Raw genomic sequence first — 20,465 nt, 5'->3', positions numbered from 1 at the left:
TGAAATTAGACAAAAGAGGAAAAATTATAAGGACTTAATTTCTTTTCTTCAAACTAATGAGATATCGTACAGGTGGGTGGTTCTGGAGGGTGTCATCTTTAAGATCAACGATAGAAGAGACAAGATAGACTCCCCTTTTAAAGCTAAAGAATTTTTGAGACGTCAGCTGGGGACAGACGAAGAGTCCGAAGAGGAAGAAACGAAGTCTAGTGACTCTGCTACCTCAGTAACGGATGCTGCGTCAGAAAAGGGTGCTGGACCTACGATTTTAGAGACAGAAAGCCGAAGTAAAGGCAGAAAGACTTGGAAAATGGCCTTTTGAAGCGATGACTAAGAAGATGATCAGAGACTTCTCTCATAACAACTAACAAAATAACATATAAATAATGAATTGTTATAAGCAAGAACTCTACAAGTATATTGTGATATAGGAGCTGCGGTGGCTCAAGTGGTTAAGACGCTGAACTGCAGGCTGTGGAAGGTCAGTAGTTCAGCAGTTCAAGACCCGGGTGCCGCAAGACGGGGTGAGCTCCCATCTCTAGTTCCAGCTCCTGCCAACCTAGCCGTTCGAAAGCAAGAAATTGCAAGTAGATAAATAGGTACCACTTCGGTGGGAAGGTAACAGTGTTCCGTGCACCTCGGTGTTTAGTCATGCCGGCCACATGACCACGGAAATGTCTTCGGACAGCGCTGGCTCTTCGGCTTTGAAACGGAGATGAGCACCGCAACCCTAGAGTCGGATTCGACTGGCTTTTGAGCAAGGGAACCTTTACCTTTACCTTTACCTACATTTTTACTAACAGTGAAAAGATCTCCTCCTCTTTAGTTTAGTGTGGTTTGCTTTCCTTTATCCTTAGTTGTAGTCCCTTCTCTAATATTTCTTTGTCGTTTTTGTAGTATTTGCAAAATAAAAAAATATCCCTCCGGGGATTAAAAAAAGAAAGAAAGATGTACCTGTGTTGAGTATAACATGTGAACAGGGCTAGTGCATTGCATGCAGAAGTAGGTGCACAGTTGAAAGTGGAATTGATACAAAGGTACAGAATGAAGTACAAGCACTCATCAAATATGGTACATGGACTGAATGTGATCATCTGTCTATCTTTTTCTGCCAGTGGGTTTGGATGGAGACAAACACACAGGGCAACACTGTTGCTGCAATCCAGAGAAACGTGGCTACTCTTAATATCAATGGATTTCAATGTGTAGTTGCAATTCACTAAAACCATTGACTTCAGTGGGCCTTAAATACAGCGGACTTCCTCCAAATTGGGACCCCTGATTATAATTGCATTCTGATAGGCATACCTAGGACAGAAAATGCAGTACCTCCCCTTATAACATACTGATTTTAGAGGGCTATCGGATTATGGGTTGGATCTTGCCTAACATTTCCCAAGGTGGAAGAGAGATTGATTTTTGCTGAATCTGTTCTTCCAATGCTGGTTTCTTCCTCATGGTGTTCTTGGGGTTTTCATGTCATCTAGGAGCAGCATTTCAGGGGTACTTTAAGGTGCAAGGGGGAGGCAAAGACATCATCCTTATACTAATAGCCAAGTTGCCCCCTCCGTGCGGATATCTATATCTGCACTTCGGGGGCACTTGGGGGGCCGGGGGAGGTTTGTGCACACGTGGGCCAGTCCCCACATGTGCACAAAAATAAAAAAAGTTGAAAAAAATTTCGGGGGGATGTTTAAATCCCCCCGAAAGTGCAAGAGCGTCTCCTGTGCATGCGCAGGAGACGCTCTGCGATCTACCGGGCTTGCGTGCGGGGGAAGGGAGACAGCCAGACAGGCAGGTAGGCAGGCAGGGTGGGCGGGGAAGGACCAGCCTCGCCGCCGCCTTCTGGGAGCCGGCTGGCTGGCGGGCGGGTGAAGACCGGCCTCGCCACCGCCACCCCCTCCTCCTCCTCTTCGGAGCCGGCCGGCCTTGCCGCCTCCTCCTCCTCTTTGGAGCCGGCCGGCCTGCTGGCCGGGCAGGCAGACGCACAGGCGAGGGGGAGGGCGGGGAAGGACCGGCTTCGCCGCCGCCGCTTTTTGGGAGCTGGCCGGCAGGCCGGGCTGGCTGGCTGGGGGGCGGGCGAAGACTGGCCTCGCCGCCGCCGCCTCCTCTCCAGCAGGCAGGCAGGCAGGACTGGCTTCGTTGCCACCGCCTCTTTGGAGCCGGCGGGCGGGGGGGAGGACAGGCCTCGCCGGCCGCTGCCACCGCCGCCGAGCACGGCAAAGGGGGGGGAGGACAGGCCTCTCCGCCTCGGAGCTGGGCGGGGGGGCGGCCTCGCCGCCGCCGCCTGGGGGAGAACGAGCGGGGGGGAGAGGAGACGGAGCTCTTCTCCCCACCCCCGCAAGTATCACGGGTCCCCCTCTTGTACTCTATAGATAGAAATCCTTCCATCAGTGGTAATTTTTGGCAATTTGCAAGCCATAATGTGAATAAGAAAAGGAAGGCAAATAAGCAAATTGCTTGTTAGAAATTTGCCTTTGTGTTGTATTGGAATGACTAAATGCAAGACAATGTATAACTGTGTGCATTGCTAAGACTATTTAAGTATCAAAAATAGCATTATTATGTTCATGGACCCTGCAAGTATTTTTAAAGTGGGATGAGGGTGTTTGAGATCAGCAGTCAGGATGTGATGGCTTTTATCTACTTTGCAGCTGCATTTTTAGATCTCCTTATTTAATGGGCTGCATAAGCAAATAAATCTACCATTCCATATTATTTAAATGAATTTATCACAACCGTATATACAGTTGAACAAAAAAGGAAGCTAAAAATTAGTAATTGATATGAGTGAAGATTATAGAATGTTTATATAGAGCACAATTTGTATGCTGCCACTAACACATGCTATTTGATTCAGAGAAGAAAAGGAAGAATGTAAGGAAGGGGGGTTTTTTGGTAGAAAGCTGGCAGCATATAATTTATTATTAAAAGTTCAGAAATAATCCACAAATGCAAATAGATTTTACATTTTTAGCTACCTTCTTTGAAATAAATAGTACTATGTAAGAACCCTTACCAACATTTTGCTGCTTGACATGGGTTTGTATTATACTTAATAACCACAAACATTCTTGCCATTCTCATTTGCTAAGAAAAAAAATAATTTACTCCAACAAAATTTTAAAAATTAGGAAAGGAAATAACAAACTGCAATAGTACTTTGGTATAATTAAGCCAAAGGTGTTGTAAGTCAGTCTGTGCTCAGTGACAGCAAAGATTCCTAAGACAAAGAGTTGCCTGTAGCTAGTCTTCAGCCAGTAATTGAACAACTGGCTGCAGCTGTCTCTGAGTCAGGAGAAGAGCAACAAGAGATTCCGTTACCAGCTGCTCAGAAGTTACAGCCTACAGCTGAAACTAAGCCAACTCCTTGTAGGTCTGAAGCAATAAACAAGTCTGCAGAAGCCACTCCCAGCCCACCTAGCTCACCCACACCTTTGCAGCTCTGACACTGTGAGAGGTGTGCAGAGTTGCAGGAAAGGAGAAGGAGTGTAAGACTCATGGCCTGTCATCAGCTGTCAACTGATGAGAAGGATGAGTAGTTCTGGGATGACTTCCAAGGAATTGGCTGGGAGTGTAGCTTGTTAAAACCTGGGTACAAATCAGCCAGGAGAAACAGCAGTTTCATGGCTGCAACAAATACATGGTGCTACTGAAGCACTGACATTGCTGTTACTGGACCTCTGGAACCTTGATCCTTAGACTGGACCTGATTATCAGATATTCTGGAACTCCTGACCCTGGACTGGACTTGCTGCCTGGATCCCTTGAACCTAGACTGCACTTGGCATACCTGCTTTCTGGAACCCCTGACTTTTGGACTGGACCCTGGTTACTCTCTGAAACCTTGCCTGTGACCTGCCCTGCTGACCCCCAGCCCTTGTCTCCTAGGAGGGCTGCATCAGTACACTTAGTGTTCAGCAGATTAGGTGCTGAATTCTTTCTTCATGTTGTCCAAAGGAAGGACAATCTGTCCCAGGCATTTTTTTGTCATGTGATTATGCAGCTGTGTCTTTGCTTTCCTTGGTGCACTGAAAGAGTGTTCTCCTGTAGCTGCTGATGCAGGTATTATGTACAAGAGCTGTAGCATGATGGCTTGGGGGTAAGATGTCCCAGACTGTCTAAGACTCTCCTCTCAGTGATTCTGAGATGTCTTCAACCGTATTCATTTCAGCAGCTAGAATGACTGTCAAGAGGAGTAACAGCTGTTCAAATCAAAGTCACAGCTGGGTACACCAAGGGCTTCTCTGAGCTCATCTGCACAACTGCAGCCATTCCTAAAGGGTTTGGATAGTTGGTCCATGCTAGGTGGGTTGAACCAATATTTGAATCCAGATGTTATATGATCAAAGATGGCCAAAAAAACAACAACCCTTCTGGAGGATTTTCTTTGCATCCAGGACCATTGGTCGTGTTGGTGACTTTGTAAGCTCAAAACACAGTGGTGATTTTCTAATTCTTAGTGTTTGAGGGTCCTTCAAGTCTAGTGCCTCAGCAGAATTTTTGTGCCTTGCCAGTTTTTGTTTTTCCAAAAGCACAATCTGGTTTTAGATAGGACAGGGGACAGAGAAGCATTCCTTCTGCAGGAAGTTTTGTTCCTGTTGTGCTATATTTTGTGCTCAGAATGTCCTGGCAAGGTCATTGCACGACACAGATGCTGAAGTGGATGTTTTTAGCCCAAAAATGGTTTCAGATTTTTCAAGACTTTCATTATATCCTTTCATTGTATCTCTTCTGTCATCTTGGAACAGACTCTAGATGTTCCTGAAGTTCATGTAGTGTTACTTGAATTCTTTCGTAGTTCTCAAGGAACCTCTGCAGGGACTTCATTCTGACAGCTCAACATATTGGACAACAAAACAGGAGGCTGTTTGATTTACACATCCCTCCAGCATTTTCTATGTCAGCATGTGTTGTAGTTTCCCCATCTCCCAGACAACCTCCTGCAGAGCCAAAGATAGTGAGTGGTTGCTGCAGTGTACATAAACCAACTTGGGTTTATCATTGATCTGCTCTGAACACCAGAAAAATGTCCATGTTGCTATGACCAGAGAACACACACATGCAAAGAATTTAAATTTGAGGGACTGAGAAGAGTTTACACCATCATTCTTTCTCCATTTTATCCCCACACTAACAGCCCTTTGAGGTAGGTTAGACTGAGAATGCTCATCCAAGGCCACTCCCTACATCCATCCATCATCTATCTAATATGATTATTTATTTATTTATTTATTTATTTTTTATTAGATTTATAACCCGCCCTCCCCGCAAGCGGGCTCTGGGCAGCTCACAGATAGGGCATATATGCCAATAGTTAAAACAATTAAAGGAAAGATAAAACAACCAGTCAATTACAACAATACGAAATGCTCAAGATGTTTCAGAAAAGACTTCAATAACAAGATGGCTTCCTGGGGATAGCAGTCCCAGTTCAGTGGTATCAGATCCACACAGCGCTGTAGTTCATTTAACACAGGGCCATCTCGCCCCCTGCTGTTACCCAACTCAGTTTGTGGTGGTGGTGGAGATAGTGGTGGGAGTAGTGGCAGCTCCTACTAAAAAGCCTGGCAGAAGAGCTCCGACTTGCAGGCCCTGCGGAACTGGGCAAGGTCCTGCAGGGCCTGGATCTCCTCTGGGAGCTCATTCCACCAGGTAGGAGCCACCACCAAAAAATCACTGGCCCTGGTAGCAGCATACCTGGCATCTTTGGGGCCTGGAATCACCAGCAGATGTTGCGTCCCCGACCGTAGTGCCCTTGAGGGGAAAGGTGGTTCATTAGGTATGTCAGACCCTGGCCATATAGGGCTTTAAAGGTAAGAACCAGCACTTTGAAGCAAATCCGGTACACTATTGGCAGCCAGTGCAGCGCTTTCAGCACAGGCCAGATGTGCTCCCGCCTAGGAAGACCCATCAAAAGCCTGGCTGCAGCATTCTGCACTAGCTGCAGCTTCCAGATTTGCGACAAAGGCAATCCCATGTAGAGAGCGTTACAGTAGTCTAACCTCGAGGTGACCATCGCATGGATCACTGTGGCCAGGTCATCGCAGTCGAGGAAGGGAACCAACTGCCGGGCCAGCCGAAGATGGTAGAAGGCCGACTTGGCAGTGGCTGCAACCTGGGCCTCCATAGTTAATGAGGAGTCCAGGAGCATTCTCAAACTCCTAACCTCTGACGCTGGCACCAAAGGCACCCCTTGAAGGTCGGGAGAGGGAGCCCCAACCGACCCGACTCAGGTCCAATTCGGCCAGGTCCAGAGATGGTTTTTTCACGAGAGGGCGGACCATCGCTTCCTTGAGTGCCCCCGGGAACTGCCCCTCAGAGAGGGACTTGTTGATAATCTCCCTTAGGGCACCTCGAAACCCCTCGTGACCCGCTTTAATGAGTCAGGAGGGGCATGGATCAAGGCTGCATGTGGTTGGGCATACATATACGAGCAGTCTGTCAACTTCCTCCAGGCTGAGTAGGCTGAAACACTCTAAACCAGGAACCGAGGATGTGCAAGGGGCCTTGAGTTCACTAACTGTTTCAACTGTGGTGGGGAGGTCACGGTGGAGCACCGAGACTTTATCTGCAAAATAGTCCGTAAATGCCTCACAGCCAATATCCAATTCCCTAACGTTTTGCTTGCCCTGTGGCAAAGTTGTTAAAGACCGAATCGTTCTAAACAATTGGGCCGGGCATGAGCTCGCAGATGCAATCATGGTCGCATAGAATTCTCTCTTTGCGGCCTTGACTGCCTTCTCATAGGATCTCATAAACGTCCTATAGGATGCTCTTGACGCCTTGTCACAAACACGGTGGCACCGTCTCTCTAGCCATCTCAACTCTCGCTTCAGCTGCCGCAGCTCCTGGGTATACCAGGGCGCCCGCCTAGAGAGAGTGCGGAGAGGGCGCCTGGGAGCGATCTCATCGATGGCTGTGGAGAGCTGGCCATGCCAGTCCTCCACAAGCTCATCCAATGAGCCGCCAGGGGGCCTCAGATCCCGCAGGGCCATCTAAAGCCACATAGGGTCCATTTGGCTCCACAGGTGAGCTAAAATCTCCTCGCAGCCTAAACAGGGTTGGGTTGGAACATTCAGATGGGCCTTCAGGGCATAGTGGTCTGACCATGGCACTGCAACTGCAGTGATCCGGTCCACCGTCACCCCAGTCACGAAGAACAGATCGAGTGTGTGACCGACCCGATGCGTGGGGGCTGATACAAATTGAGAGAGTCCCAGTGCCACCATGGACAACACTAGGTCCATAGCCCAGCTGGAAGCTGCGTCATTGGCATGGACGTTGAAATCACCCAAGACTCTCAGCCTAGGGTGCTCCAACGTCCAGCCTGATATGGCCTCCAGCAGGGATGGCAGGCTACTGGCTGGTGCGTTAGGGGGTCAGTACACCAGCCAGATTGCCAAACTCTCCTCAGCCTCCAGCATCAGGCCAACACACTCCAAGCCCACAATCTCCATGGGAGCGAGTGCCCTGAAGGGGTAAGCCTCCCGAATTAACATTGCCACTCCTCCCCCCGACCCCACAGTCCATGATTGGTGTAGGACCGAGTACCCAGGTGGGGCACGTTGGGAGAGAGCTACAGTCTCCCCATCCCGCACCCAGGTTTCGGTCACGCTCACCAGGTCTATCTGCTGTTCCATGATAAAGTCCCGAAGGACTATAGTCTTATTGTTGATAGACCTGGCGTTGCACAACACCAATGTCGGAGGGGGGGTTTCCCAATCCTAGCCCCACTGCTGACACCCTTCGGGATGGGTCGTAGGCTGGAAGGGCGTCGAGCCATTCTGTTTCTCAGCGTCCTTCCCTTAACCTTCTGCCTAGACCCACCGCTAAATTTTCTTCTCCCCAAGAGCACTGAAATTTGCTGCCCAGGCATTGCTGCACCAGTCAGTCTACGTGGTGGCCTCAAACCACTGGTGGGTAACAAAACAGGCTAATTCCTCCTCCCAGAGCCAAACACAATTTCATCTCCTGGTGCTGCAGGTACTAACTTTTTTCTAACGCCCAACTATACCAATTTAACTGGCTCCCTATTGTACAAAAATACTAATAAATACCTAACTCCCTATTGTACAAAAATATGGTCTGACTAATCTGCCATATAAAACACAATTACCAGGAAAATACACAATCCTGGGAAGTAGTTACTAACAATTTCCTAGCCATTCACAGAATGGTTACTAAACAATTTTATATCTAGTCTAACCCTTCCAATGAATTGCTAAGTAATTCTAAAACCTGGCAATCATACAATTCAATCAATCTACATCGATCAATCTACATCCACATTCAATATCTTAATAGCAGTCAACAGTGAACAAACTCTTCCCACATAAAACTTCTGTTTCACCTCCTTTATACCTCCTCAATTTCAGGTGGCTGCAATGCCCACAGAAGCACTGGTTTGGACTGGTCTCTGTCCATGGTAAAGACCATAGAGATGTGGGGAAATTCCTAGAATGTCACTATGGAGGCCATTTTCTGGTCATTTTTTTCTCCTGCTCAGTATCTCAATGGTAGAGGATTGGGGCCAAACGTAGGGGTTTAAGTGTCAGGGGTAGGCAAATGTCAAGCCTATGCTAAAGTAAATGTTACATGCCATTGACAATGCTAATATAATTAAAGACAGATTTCCAATACCAATGTGAAGACACTTTGTGTCTACTTTCTTAAAAGAACTTTTAGATGAATAGTTAACTTTTTTTGTTCTATTATTTTATTTAGATTCATAGCCTGCCCTTTCTTAAGACTTTAGGTTAGATTACGTATTGTACAATGTGAAACCAGTTTAAACCAAAATGAAAACCCAAAGCCTGGAATCCTATACTTTCTTTCCACTTGCAGTTGTCTTCGTGTGTTAGAGAGGCAGTTCTCCATTGAGTGCATATTCTCTGGTGCTATTCCAAGGAGCTGAAAAATGCCTAACATCAGAGAAACACAATCTGTAGTGGAATATCACCTCTACAAATGGCAAAGAAGAGCACAGGCAGAGAGAAGGTGTGGGATCCAAGCCAAAGTGTTAATACATAAGTGGATTCAATGTGCCCGCCATTTGAGTGCAGTGAATAGAAACATATGTAATCAAACAAACATGTATTTTGTGACAATGGTATTTTTTCCTTTAATTTAGCGAACGTACCTAATGATAATGGGTACAGATCAGCCGACTGCAAAAGGAAGCTTGACTTGATTTAACTTGTAAGAACAATATTTCAAATGTTTCATGGTCACATGTGCAGACTGCAGCATAGTACTGGTGGTGAATACAAGATAGATCTCGCGTACTGCTGTACTGTCCCTGTTCTGTTACAATGAAGGCCCTGTCCTTCCGCAAGGTGCTAGGTCTACTGGCACACCTTTGCTGCTTTTGATTTAAACCAGGCATTGGATTAGTTCCTCACCTTCAAGGAATGAGCTGTAACTAAGATGCTGACATCGACTCAGATACTGACTATACCAAGTAGCACTAATTAAGTGCTGTCCAACTATGCTTTCTGTTGAGCCATTTTCTCTAGCGAGTGACAGAAAACAGCCCAGGATCTGTTTGCAGAATGGCATAGCAAAGGGGGGGGGGGAATCAGAGAAAGCGGGCTGGTATAAAGAGATCTAAACTAGATTTAGCTTGCTCAGTCTTGTTGTACAATGTGTAACTTGAGATTTAAAGCCATGACTTTCTTTTCCTGCTGCTTTCCTCATCCATGTTGATTTTAACTATTCTGGTGATCTCTATTATTATTGTGCTGTAAGTTCACATCGTCAAGTTGCCCCTATTGATCACACAGGGTCTCATGCCATTTTCCCCCAAAGATTTTTCAGGGATTTCTGAGATACCTATAGTTAATTTGAGTTATGAGTTATCATTTTTTCAGGTTGCAACTCCTTGTGTCTTCAGTTTTAAATCCTGAAAAAGGAAACCGGCACTTTCATTCATGGAAGCTAAGGCATCCTGTTCTGTAAAGCTTGCCAGTGCAGACGTTACAGCTACTGAGATTCATTTGGATTCCATTTGGGGGCAATTGTTTTTTTCTCCAGTTTATCCAAGAGAACAAGCGTCACCTTTGCTTTTACGTTGTTGCAGCACAAGCTGTTGAAGAAGCATGAACTCTCTGGAGCTGTTGAAGAAGCATGAACTCTCTGGAGCTGGGGAGTGCGAGAACTGACATAGGATGTTAACACCAGAATGTCTTCAGGGGTACAGCACTTGGAATCATACTTTGACTAACCATGACTAATAATCCAACACAAGTCATTATTTCAGATCCTGATGTGATGGACACTCTCTAACCATAGTTAATGGGAACAAAGTTTGAGTCCAATGGCACCATTAAGACCAACAACGCTGCAGAAGAAGTGGGCACGCACACAAAAGCTTATGCCGAGAATTAAGCTTTGTTGGTCTTAAAGATGCCACTGAACTCAAAGCTTGTTCTGTTGCTTCAGACCAACACAGCTACCCACCTGAACTTATCTTCATAGTTAATGAAGTGGTTGGCGTTCAGTCACCGTAAGTACGGTTCAAACCATGGATTTACATGACATATGAGCCAAACATGCATGTTTCTCTCTGTGTTTCTGTGTATTGGGGGATGGGGAAATCATATTGCTAGGATGGAAATTGTCTTCTGATCTATAAAACTGGAGTGTAGCCTTCAGGACATCATGACAATATCGGGAATGTTACTCTTTGTGTCGGGGGAATGGAACTGAAATAGAAATGACTTGGACACTTTTTGCACAATTGTGAGACCCGTTAAAGGTGCTTTTTCTAATGTCTCTCTGTGTCACATTGTGGAGACGTGCACCTTGGTGTCATGCCTGCCCCTGCTGATGTCATGCCTGCCTTTGCTGATGCCCCTGAACAGGCTCCTGAGGACCCTGAACAGGCTCCTGAGGACAGTACTGCAGCAGAAAGGCAAAGACTGGATCCTGTAGCTGAAAGCTATCTAAGTGGTGAGGAGGATAGAGCCTCCCAGGGAACACCTGCAAGGGATCAGTCTCTGCTGCAGCCCAGTAATTCATCATCAGACTCGCCTCCACCTGTAACCAGGCTCAGGAATGTAAGAAGACAACAGCTGAGAGAGCGAAGGCAGAATGCACGCATGCGTGCCAGAAGATCTCTTAGCCCTGATTACTGACAGGATCCTGTCCTCACTCCTGGCTAGCTAATGAGTTGATTAGCTAGCACTGTATATATGCAAGTCTGTTGCCAGCAGTCATTTGTGCTGGCAACGTCGTTTGTTCAGGACCTGAATCCTTGCATCTCTGCTCCAGACCTTGTGGAATTCTTCTCGGCTTGATCCTCGGCTTTTGACCTTTGGCTTTGTTGACCCTGCGTTCATCTCTGACTCCTCTGGTATTGTTGTGATTTATGGACTTGAAACTTTGGTATGTCTGACCCTGCTTTTGGACTGTGATTTAAACCTGCTTGAACCTTGCTACCTGATTTGCCCGGCTTGACCTCGGACTGTTCCTGGACTTTTGCTTGCTTGTGTCACGCCCCCTGGTCCTGCCGTGACAGATTGCCAGCACCCACAACGCTCACACATCCCCACCATGGAAGACGGAGCAACCGGAGGTGTGGACCCCATGGAGGAAATGCTAGCACAGGTACAGCACTTAACTCAAGCTGTGATTGCTTTGCAACAACAGGCTGCTACAAATGCTGTTGCTGTAGCAAATGCTGGTACACCTCCCCCACGTTGCCCAATAAATCCTCCTGATCGTTTCGGTGGGAATGTTGATGAGTTCCAGGCATTCCTTGCCCAATGTAATCTGTATATTGAGCTCAGGGCTCGGGACTTTGTTTCTGAGAAGGCTAAAGTTTGTTTCATTTTAAGCCTCCTTAAAGGGCAAGCTGCCAAATGGGCCACGCCCTTGCTGGTGGGGAATTCTCCCTTACTATCTGACTTCCAGGCTTTCAAGGCTCATTTTGCCGCTGCTTATGCCAATCCTGTGAAAGCTGAAACAGCTAACCGCAAAATAAGGGCTCTTACTCAGCATAAAACCTCTGTCGCTCAGTACACCAATGAGTTCCAGCTGCTGGCTCAAGACCTGACATGGAATGAGGCAGCGTTTATTGACCAGTATACTGAAGGGCTGTCTGACGAAATTCTAGATGAACTTGCACGCAGTGAACGCCCTGACACTTTACAAGCCCTCATCCATCTCTGTCTCCGCATTGATGGGAGGTTACAGAGCCGCCGCCAAAACAGAAAAAAGGCTCTCGCCTTCCCCAGCAGAACCCTTCAGACCTTCCACCGGCCTTCCTCCCCCGGCTCCTCTCCACCTCCTGCAGGCACAGAGCCCATGCAACTTGGCACCGCTCGGCCCCGCCTTACTTCTGAGGAGAAGCTGAGACGGCGCACTCAACAGCTGTGTCTGTATTGTGGAGAAGCCGGGCATTTTGCCTCCAGCTGCCCTGCCAAGCAGAAGCGCTCACCACAACCGGCTCCACCGGTAAAAGAGCAGCCCCAAGCCTGACCGGACCCCCCGGTTTGGGGCCTATTCTGGGGTCCTCCAGTACTCCATACTCACCACAGACTCCCTTCCTGGTGCCAGTGCGGTTGCAACTCCCAGACAACCGCTGGCTCTTCATCCACGCCATGTTGGACTCAGGGGCCGCCTGTTGTTTCATGGACATTCTTTTTGCCAAAGAACACGGCGTTCCCCTTCAAGAGAAGGCAACCCCAGCGCTTGTAGAAGCCATTGATGGACGCCTGCTCCGCTCCGGACCCGTCGTCCAAGAAACCCAGCCACTCACCTTGTGGATACAGCAGCACCAGGAACAAATAACTTTCGACTTGGTGAGGATGCCGAGGTTTCCAGTCATCCTGGGTCTCTCCTGGCTGCGCCACAACAACCCTCAGGTAGACTGGGTACATCAGGAGCTCCAGTTCGGCACCAGTCCTGCACCCACGCCTTCCGTGGAAACGATGGTAGACACCCCGTCTTCAGCACCATCGCCAGAACCATCACCAGCTGCTTTGCTGCTGGGCGCTGCGGCTCCCGCTTTACCTGCCACCTATCAGGACTATGCAGACGTCTTTGACGAAAAGGAGGCAGACCAGCTACCCCCGCATCGGCCCTACGACTGTGCCATCAACCTCATCCCCGACGCTCCGTTACCCTCAGGCCGCCTTTACCCAATGGCAGAACCGGAGCTGGCTGCGCTGAGGGACTATTTGGACAAAAATCTGGCCAGAGGGTTTATTCGGCCCTCTACGTCTCCTCTGTCTTCCCCAGTCCTCTTTGTGAAAAAGAAGACAGGAGACCTCAGGCTCTGCAATGACTACAGGGCCCTGAACAAAATCACCATACGGGATAGGTACCCCCTCCCGTTGATCCCTGAGCTCATGGACCGTTTGCGGGGAGCTCAAATCTACACAAAGCTAGACCTGCGTGGCGCCTACAACCTGGTGAGAATCAAGGCAGGAGATGAATGGAAGACCGCCTTTGGTACCCGCTATGGCCAATATGAGCACTTGGTCATGCCCTTTGGCTTGACCAACGCCCCTGCAGTGTTCCAACGCTTTATGAATGACATCTTCCGTGACCTCCTCGACCGCTTCGTGGTAATTTATTTAGATGACATCCTGATCTTTTCCGCCACCGTGCCTCAACACATTGACCACGTAAGGCAAGTGTTGCACCGCCTGCGCACCCATGGACTCTATGCGAAACTAGAAAAATGCGAGTTTCATCGTAAGTCTGTTGAGTTCCTGGGGCATATTATCTCCCCTGAAGGCACGCTGATGGACCCCAAGAAGGTGGAAGCCATTCTCCAATGGCAGCCTCCCCAAAACCGGAAGGATGTTCAACGCCTCCTGGGGTTCTCCAACTACTACCGCCAATTTATACCCGCCTATGCCGACCTCACCAAGCCTCTGACCCGTCTCCTTCGCCTGAAGGAACCCTTCCGATGGACCCCGGAAGCTGACCAAGCCTTCGCCATTTTGAAGCAACGTTTTGCGACCGGCCCCCTCCTGCGATACCCTGACCCGAACCTTCCTTTTGTAGTGGAAGCTGATGCCTCTAGTGTGGCCTTAGGGGCCGTTCTATCCCAGAGAGCGGATCCCTCTCAGCCGTTGCAACCCTGTGCCTATTACTCCCGGCAACTCTCCTCAGCCGAACAGAACTACACCATCTGGGAAAGAGAGTTACTGGCCATCAAGACCGCCTTCGAGGTTTGGCGTCATCACCTCGAAGGGGCCCGTCATCCAGTACAGGTACTCACAGACCATCGCAACTTGGAGCACCTCCAAACCACTCGCCGGTTGAACCAGCGCCAGATTCGTTGGTCCCTCTTTTTCTCGCGGTTCAACTTCACGATTTCCTACATTCCACAGACGCAAAACCAAAAAGCCGACGCTCTGTCCCGCAAACCGGAATATACCCCAACGTCGAAAACGGAAGCACCTGACACCAGTATCCTACCACCTAACGTTTTCGCCGCAGCTCCCGAACCTGCATCCCTCGCTGAGGACATTCGGGCCAGTCAGGCTACAGACCCTTGGGCTCAACAACGCCTTCAGGAGGTACAACAAGGGGATTCCAAAGACCTAACGGTCAAAGACGGCGTACTCTATCATCGGGACCGGGTCTATGTTCCTCCCGGACCCCTGCGAGCCCGCATCCTGCGCCTCACCCACGATGCACCTCCAGCCGGACACTTCGGGCAACACAAAACCGCTCATCTGCTCACCCGAGACTTTTGGTGGCCCCGGGTTCGGGCCGACGTTGACCGGTATGTGAGCACGTGTGATGTCTGCCGCCGGGCCAAGGAGGTTCCTGCCAAGCCCTCCGGCCTCCTTCGTCCGCTCCCTGTCCCATCGAGCCCTTGGGAAATCATCTCGATGGACTTCATCGTCGATCTTCCCCGCTCACACGGACATTCTTGTATCTTTGTGGTGGTGGATCTCCTCACAAAGATGGCGCACTTCGTTCCTTGTCCGAAAATCCCCACCGGGCCGGAAACTGCCCAGCTCTACCTCCATCACATCTTCCGGCTACATGGGGCCCCAGCACAGATCATATCAGATCGAGGCCCGCAATTCTCTTCCCGCTTCTGGCAGGCATTGCACCAGGGACTGGGGACGGAGGTTCACCTGTCATCCGCGTACCATCCCCAAACCGACGGCCAGACGGAGAGAACGAATGCCACTCTTGAACAATATCTCCGCTGTTATACCACGTACCAACAAGACAACTGGTACTCCTTGTTACCTTTGGCCGAGTTCGCCTACAATAACGCGGTGCACTCGTCCATCCAAGTCACCCCATTCGCAGCCAATTATGGATATAACCCCCGCTTCTTCTTGCCCGTTGGACCCCCATCTGACGTTCCTGCTGCAGATGCCAGGATCCAAGAGCTCCATGCACTTCACGAGCTCCTTCGGGAGCAATTACAACATGCCAAGGAAGCCTATAAACGGGCAGCGGACCGCCACCGACAGGAAGGGACACCCCTGAAAGTCGGCGACCTCGTCTGGCTCTCCACCCGGTACCTCCGCGCTCCTGGCCGCTGTGCCAAGCTCAACGCTCGCTTCATTGGGCCCTACAAAATAGACGCCCAGATCAACCCTGTAGCCTTCCGTCTTGTTCTACCAGATCATCTCAGGATTCACCCCGTATTCCATCGATCCCTCCTGCAATTGACAGCTCCTCCGGACCCGAACCGGGACACTCCACCAGCACCCCCACCTCCTGTCATGATCGATGACGAGGAGGAATACGAGGTGCAGCAGGTCCTCGATTCCCGCCTTCATAGGGGTGTCCTGCAGTACTTGGTGGACTGGAAGGGCTATGGTCCTGACGATCGATCCTGGGAACCTGCCTCTCACCTGCATGCCCCGGACTTGGTCCGGCACTTTCATACAGCCTACCCGGACAAACCTGGCCCTTTCGATGAGGGGGGGCCTGAGGGGGGGGATAGTGTCATGCCTGCCCCTGCTGATGTCATGCCTGCCTTTGCTGATGCCCCTGAACAGGCTCCTGAGGACCCTGAACAGGCTCCTGAGGACAGTACTGCAGCAGAAAGGCAAAGACTGGATCCTGTAGCTGAAAGCTATCTAAGTGGTGAGGAGGATAGAGCCTCCCAGGGAACACCTGCAAGGGATCAGTCTCTGCTGCAGCCCAGTAATTCATCATCAGACTCGCCTCCACCTGTAACCAGGCTCAGGAATGTAAGAAGACAACAGCTGAGAGAGCGAAGGCAGAATGCACGCATGCGTGCCAGAAGATCTCTTAGCCCTGATTACTGACAGGATCCTGTCCTCACTCCTGGCTAGCTAATGAGTTGATTAGCTAGCACTGTATATATGCAAGTCTGTTGCCAGCAGTCATTTGTGCTGGCAACGTCGTTTGTTCAGGACCTGAATCCTTGCATCTCTGCTCCAGACCTTGTGGAATTCTTCTCGGCTTGATCCTCGGCTTTTGACCTTTGGCTTTGTTGACCCTGCGTTCATCTCTGACTCCTCTGGTATTGTTGTGATTTATGGACTTGAAACTTTGGTATGTCTGACCCTGCTTTTGGACTGTGATTTAAACCTGCTTGAACCTTGCTACCTGATTTGCCCGGCTTGACCTCGGACTGTTCCTGGACTTTTGCTTGCTTGTGTCACGCCCCCTGGTCCTGCCGTGACACTTGGCCATGATGGAAATTGTTAGGGCTGAGAACTTTGCAGTGGGCTAGGTGCATGCAACTGGCTTGGTCCTGTGCTGCAAAGTGGCAGAGTGGCAAGACTTGTCAGGGACTGGAGCCTGGGGGGCCTCCATTGGAAGCAAAGCTGATAGCAAATCATCCTACTTGCTGCTTGGGCAGGTGCTGCCAGACATGGTGCATTGAGTCTTTGGCTTGTTCCTGGGCATGGTGAAGAAGCTGCTTAGGGCTGAACCGGGTGTGATCAGCTTGTGTTTAGATCCCAAGCTGTGTAATTTAGGAACAAAAACCAGAGTGGGAGGTCTCCAATATGGATTGGAGGAGGCAGAGTGTCCATCACCTATGCAATTCCCCATGGTCCCTGGAAGGGTGGGAGGCAAAAGAAGGATACCCCCCTCTCTTTTTTCAGATTATAATATACATGAAGCTGCCTTACAGTGAGCCAGACCAGGGGTCATTTGGGGGGGACGCGGGGGGACGCCATCACCCCGGGTGAGGTGCGGGAGGGCGGGGCCTGGAGCTCCCTGCTGGTGCCCGCTGGAGGTCGCCGCCGGCTGTGGGGAGGACACACTTCCGGTGATGTCAGGGGGTGTGGCATATGCTAATGAGTTATGCTAATGAGCCCCCTAGCTCTTTTTCTACGAAATGACCCCTGAGCCAGGCTATTTGTTTTCCAAGGTCAGTACTGTCTACCCTGAGGGGCAGCTGCTCTCCGGGGTCCGTGAGGTATAGGCCTCTCACATCACCTACTACCTATATCATTTAATGGCAGATGCTGAAGATTTAACCTGGGCCCTTCTGAATGCAAAGCAGATCCTTTACTGCTGAATGAACCGTGGCTCCTTCCATGACTCAGTATTTTTCTCTTAGGGCTTAAGGTGGCGGGAGGGGCGGGGGGAGCTGCTTCTGATCAGGACAATGTTATCAGGAAAAGAGCTAAGGCCCCCTGCCTCAGTACCATGGTCCCAATCTTTAATGCCTTGTGTGGGCTCTTTGAGAAGTGGGTGTCTGAGTAAGTACACAGTTGCCTGTACCAACATGCACACGACTCTACCACTACTGCAACCCCTCTCTTCTATATTTCAGTAGAGCTGTGAGGCTGAGAGGAAGCATGCATGCATGTGCTGTCTCTCAGTATAAAAATGACGTTGTGATTGGTTGACCTCAATCTGGCTGTTGAGTGAGCAAGCCAATGGTCTGCATTTTTATGTGTAAAAGAGAATTTGGGATTGGTCAGCAGAAATATTTCACCAGAAGTCAGCATCACCACATGCTTTTAGTGTGCACACGTATAGCACATGGGGATGCTGTTGAAAAAATTCTGCTGACCAGGCCGAAATTCTCTTTTACATCCTCAAATTCCAACAGTTGGCCCAGAAGCTAAAAAACCCGGAGTGGTTTTATTTTGATTGGTTTCCAGCCTGGGCATAAAAATACAGGATTAGTAACTTCCTCAAGGCATTCTTTTCTCATATGTACAGCCTTGTACATACATGTACATACATATGTACATACAAGAGGGCTAAATTTTCTGACAGGCAATATCTTTGTATCTGTTAGAATGTTATCCTACTGAATCCCAAGACTGACCAAATCAAATTTCCAATTTTTTAATTGTAAAGAGTTCATGAGTTCATGAGTAGGCCCCCCCCCATTTTTATCTTTACAACAACCTTGTGAAATAATTTCTGTTCAGAATAATAACACACTGAATGCTGAATCGGGATTGCATTTTAAATCTCAAGTCTTCCTGAGCCAAGGTTCTCCTCTCACCCTCTGCCTCAATAATATGACATTGGATTTTCACATAAATAAAATGTACGTTATAATGTGACATCTGATTAGAAGCTTCCATCTGGATATAAAAGGCGGCCTTATTTCAAAGGCCTTGTGATTCTTACAATAGTTATGATTTCCCACGTGATGGCATGAATGAAATGCAGAAAAGCTGTTTAACGGAGAGCTTGGCAATAACGCCTCCTGTTGTTGCTGCCGTGTGTCTAGAATGCTGTCTGGCTTGCGACAGGCAGCATCCTTTTCTTTTCTTTTTTTCCTTTTCTTCAGAGCTATCATTTAATTGTAAGCCAAAGATCAGAGGTCTTTAACTCTTTAACCGAATCCCAATGTCTGCCAAATTCAATAGCTGTCATTCCTTTAGAAAAAAGACAGCGTAATATGTGTGTTCTGATCTAATTTTACAGAAGAAAGACACAATTTACATACAGTTTATTTAGTTAAGTCTCCCAAATCAATACCTTTGTCTGTAGCTCTTTTATTTAAAATACATCATGACATGGCAAACTGCTGTATAAATGAATGTTTCTAAACCACACACAATGTTAATGCTTTTGTATGGCACACTTTTTTTTCCCTTTCAAAAAAAGTTTGAGCAGTAGAATTTAATAGAAGAACCTAAATGCATTTTAATATTGGATTCTTAAAGAATGTTAAGCTTTTTCTTTATAAACCTTTCTAAAATTATAAATATTGCTTTGAAAGGTCAGTCATTTACCCAGGGCCTGTTTACCAAATGGTAGACATATCTCAAAACAAAACTAATGCAGAAGGAGTATTGTTTTAAGAGCTTTAAAAGCTAATTTTTAAGAATTGCTGTTCAGTTGGAAAGATAATTGCCTTGGGCAACAGGCATGCTAACAACATGTTATTTCTGAGAATAGTCTCTTTGGGGTATATCTTAATGAATTAACAGACTTTTTCATGGAATTAACATATACCTACATGTTTGGGATTTGCAATTTATTTATTTATTTTAGATTTATTCCTGATTTTCTCCCCAATTGGGGGCCCAATATTATGCTCTCCTTTTCATTTTATCCTTATAACAGCAACCTTGTGAGGTAGATTAAGCTGAGAGTGATTAGCCCAAGGGCAATAATAAATCTTCTGTGACACATGGGACAGAGTGGGATTCAGATCTGGGACACATGGATCCCAGTCCAGCATTCTAATTGCCAAACCACATTGGCTCTTCTGGTGTGTTTTTTGACCCTGAGGAGCATACACCTGAACATACATCTGAAGCAGTCTTATACTGAATTAGACCCTTGGCCGATCGAGATCAGTGTGGTCTACTCAGCCTGGCAGTGACTCTCCAGGGTCTCAGGCAGAGGTCTGTCACATTACCTTCTTTTAACTTTTAACACTACCACTTTTAACAGGAGGGGCCAAGGATTGCACCTGGAACCTTTTGCATGCCAAGCAGATGCTCTAAGACTGAATCATGGTCACTTCCCTAAACCAGTTGTGTATGTGTATACACAATTTGGGTTAGGGCTGCTTTGTTGGGGTGGGGGATAACCTCCTCCAAAATTCCAGTGGCACCTTTAAGACCAACAAAGTTGTTAAAATGTTTATGTCATAATATTTTAGGAGATGGACGCTGGTGATGATTTCCATTTTTGGTTCTATTGATGACTGTTGGAGAGCAGCCATATCTACATGTAGACTATATTTTAAATATAGACGTAAAGATTGTTAGAAGAAAATAATCTTTTTTTTTGTACTGAGGTACAGATACATTGTAAAGGGTTGGGATATATGTCCATATCACAGAAAGGTATTCAGATAATGCCCTCCATATATATCGGGTTAACACAGCCCTAGATGTCAGCAGTTGAATTTAATTTCTGTGCTCATGGCGTGATGGGGTTGGCTTGTTCCAGGAGAGCAGTGCTTTGCAAATTGTCTTTCCCTCCCACCTCCCCAGTTCTCAGTTAGTTCTGACAATGGTTCTCAGTCCTGATCTCTGAGCTAGACTCCTTTCATAGTTGTGTAAATGATCGTG

Source organism: Gekko japonicus, unplaced genomic scaffold, assembly GCF_001447785.1.
Source record: "Gekko japonicus isolate JY-2015 unplaced genomic scaffold, Gekko_japonicus_V1.1 scaffold6, whole genome shotgun sequence".
NCBI classification, from domain to species: Eukaryota; Metazoa; Chordata; class Lepidosauria; order Squamata; family Gekkonidae; genus Gekko; species Gekko japonicus.
This window is presented reverse-complemented; position numbering follows the sequence as displayed.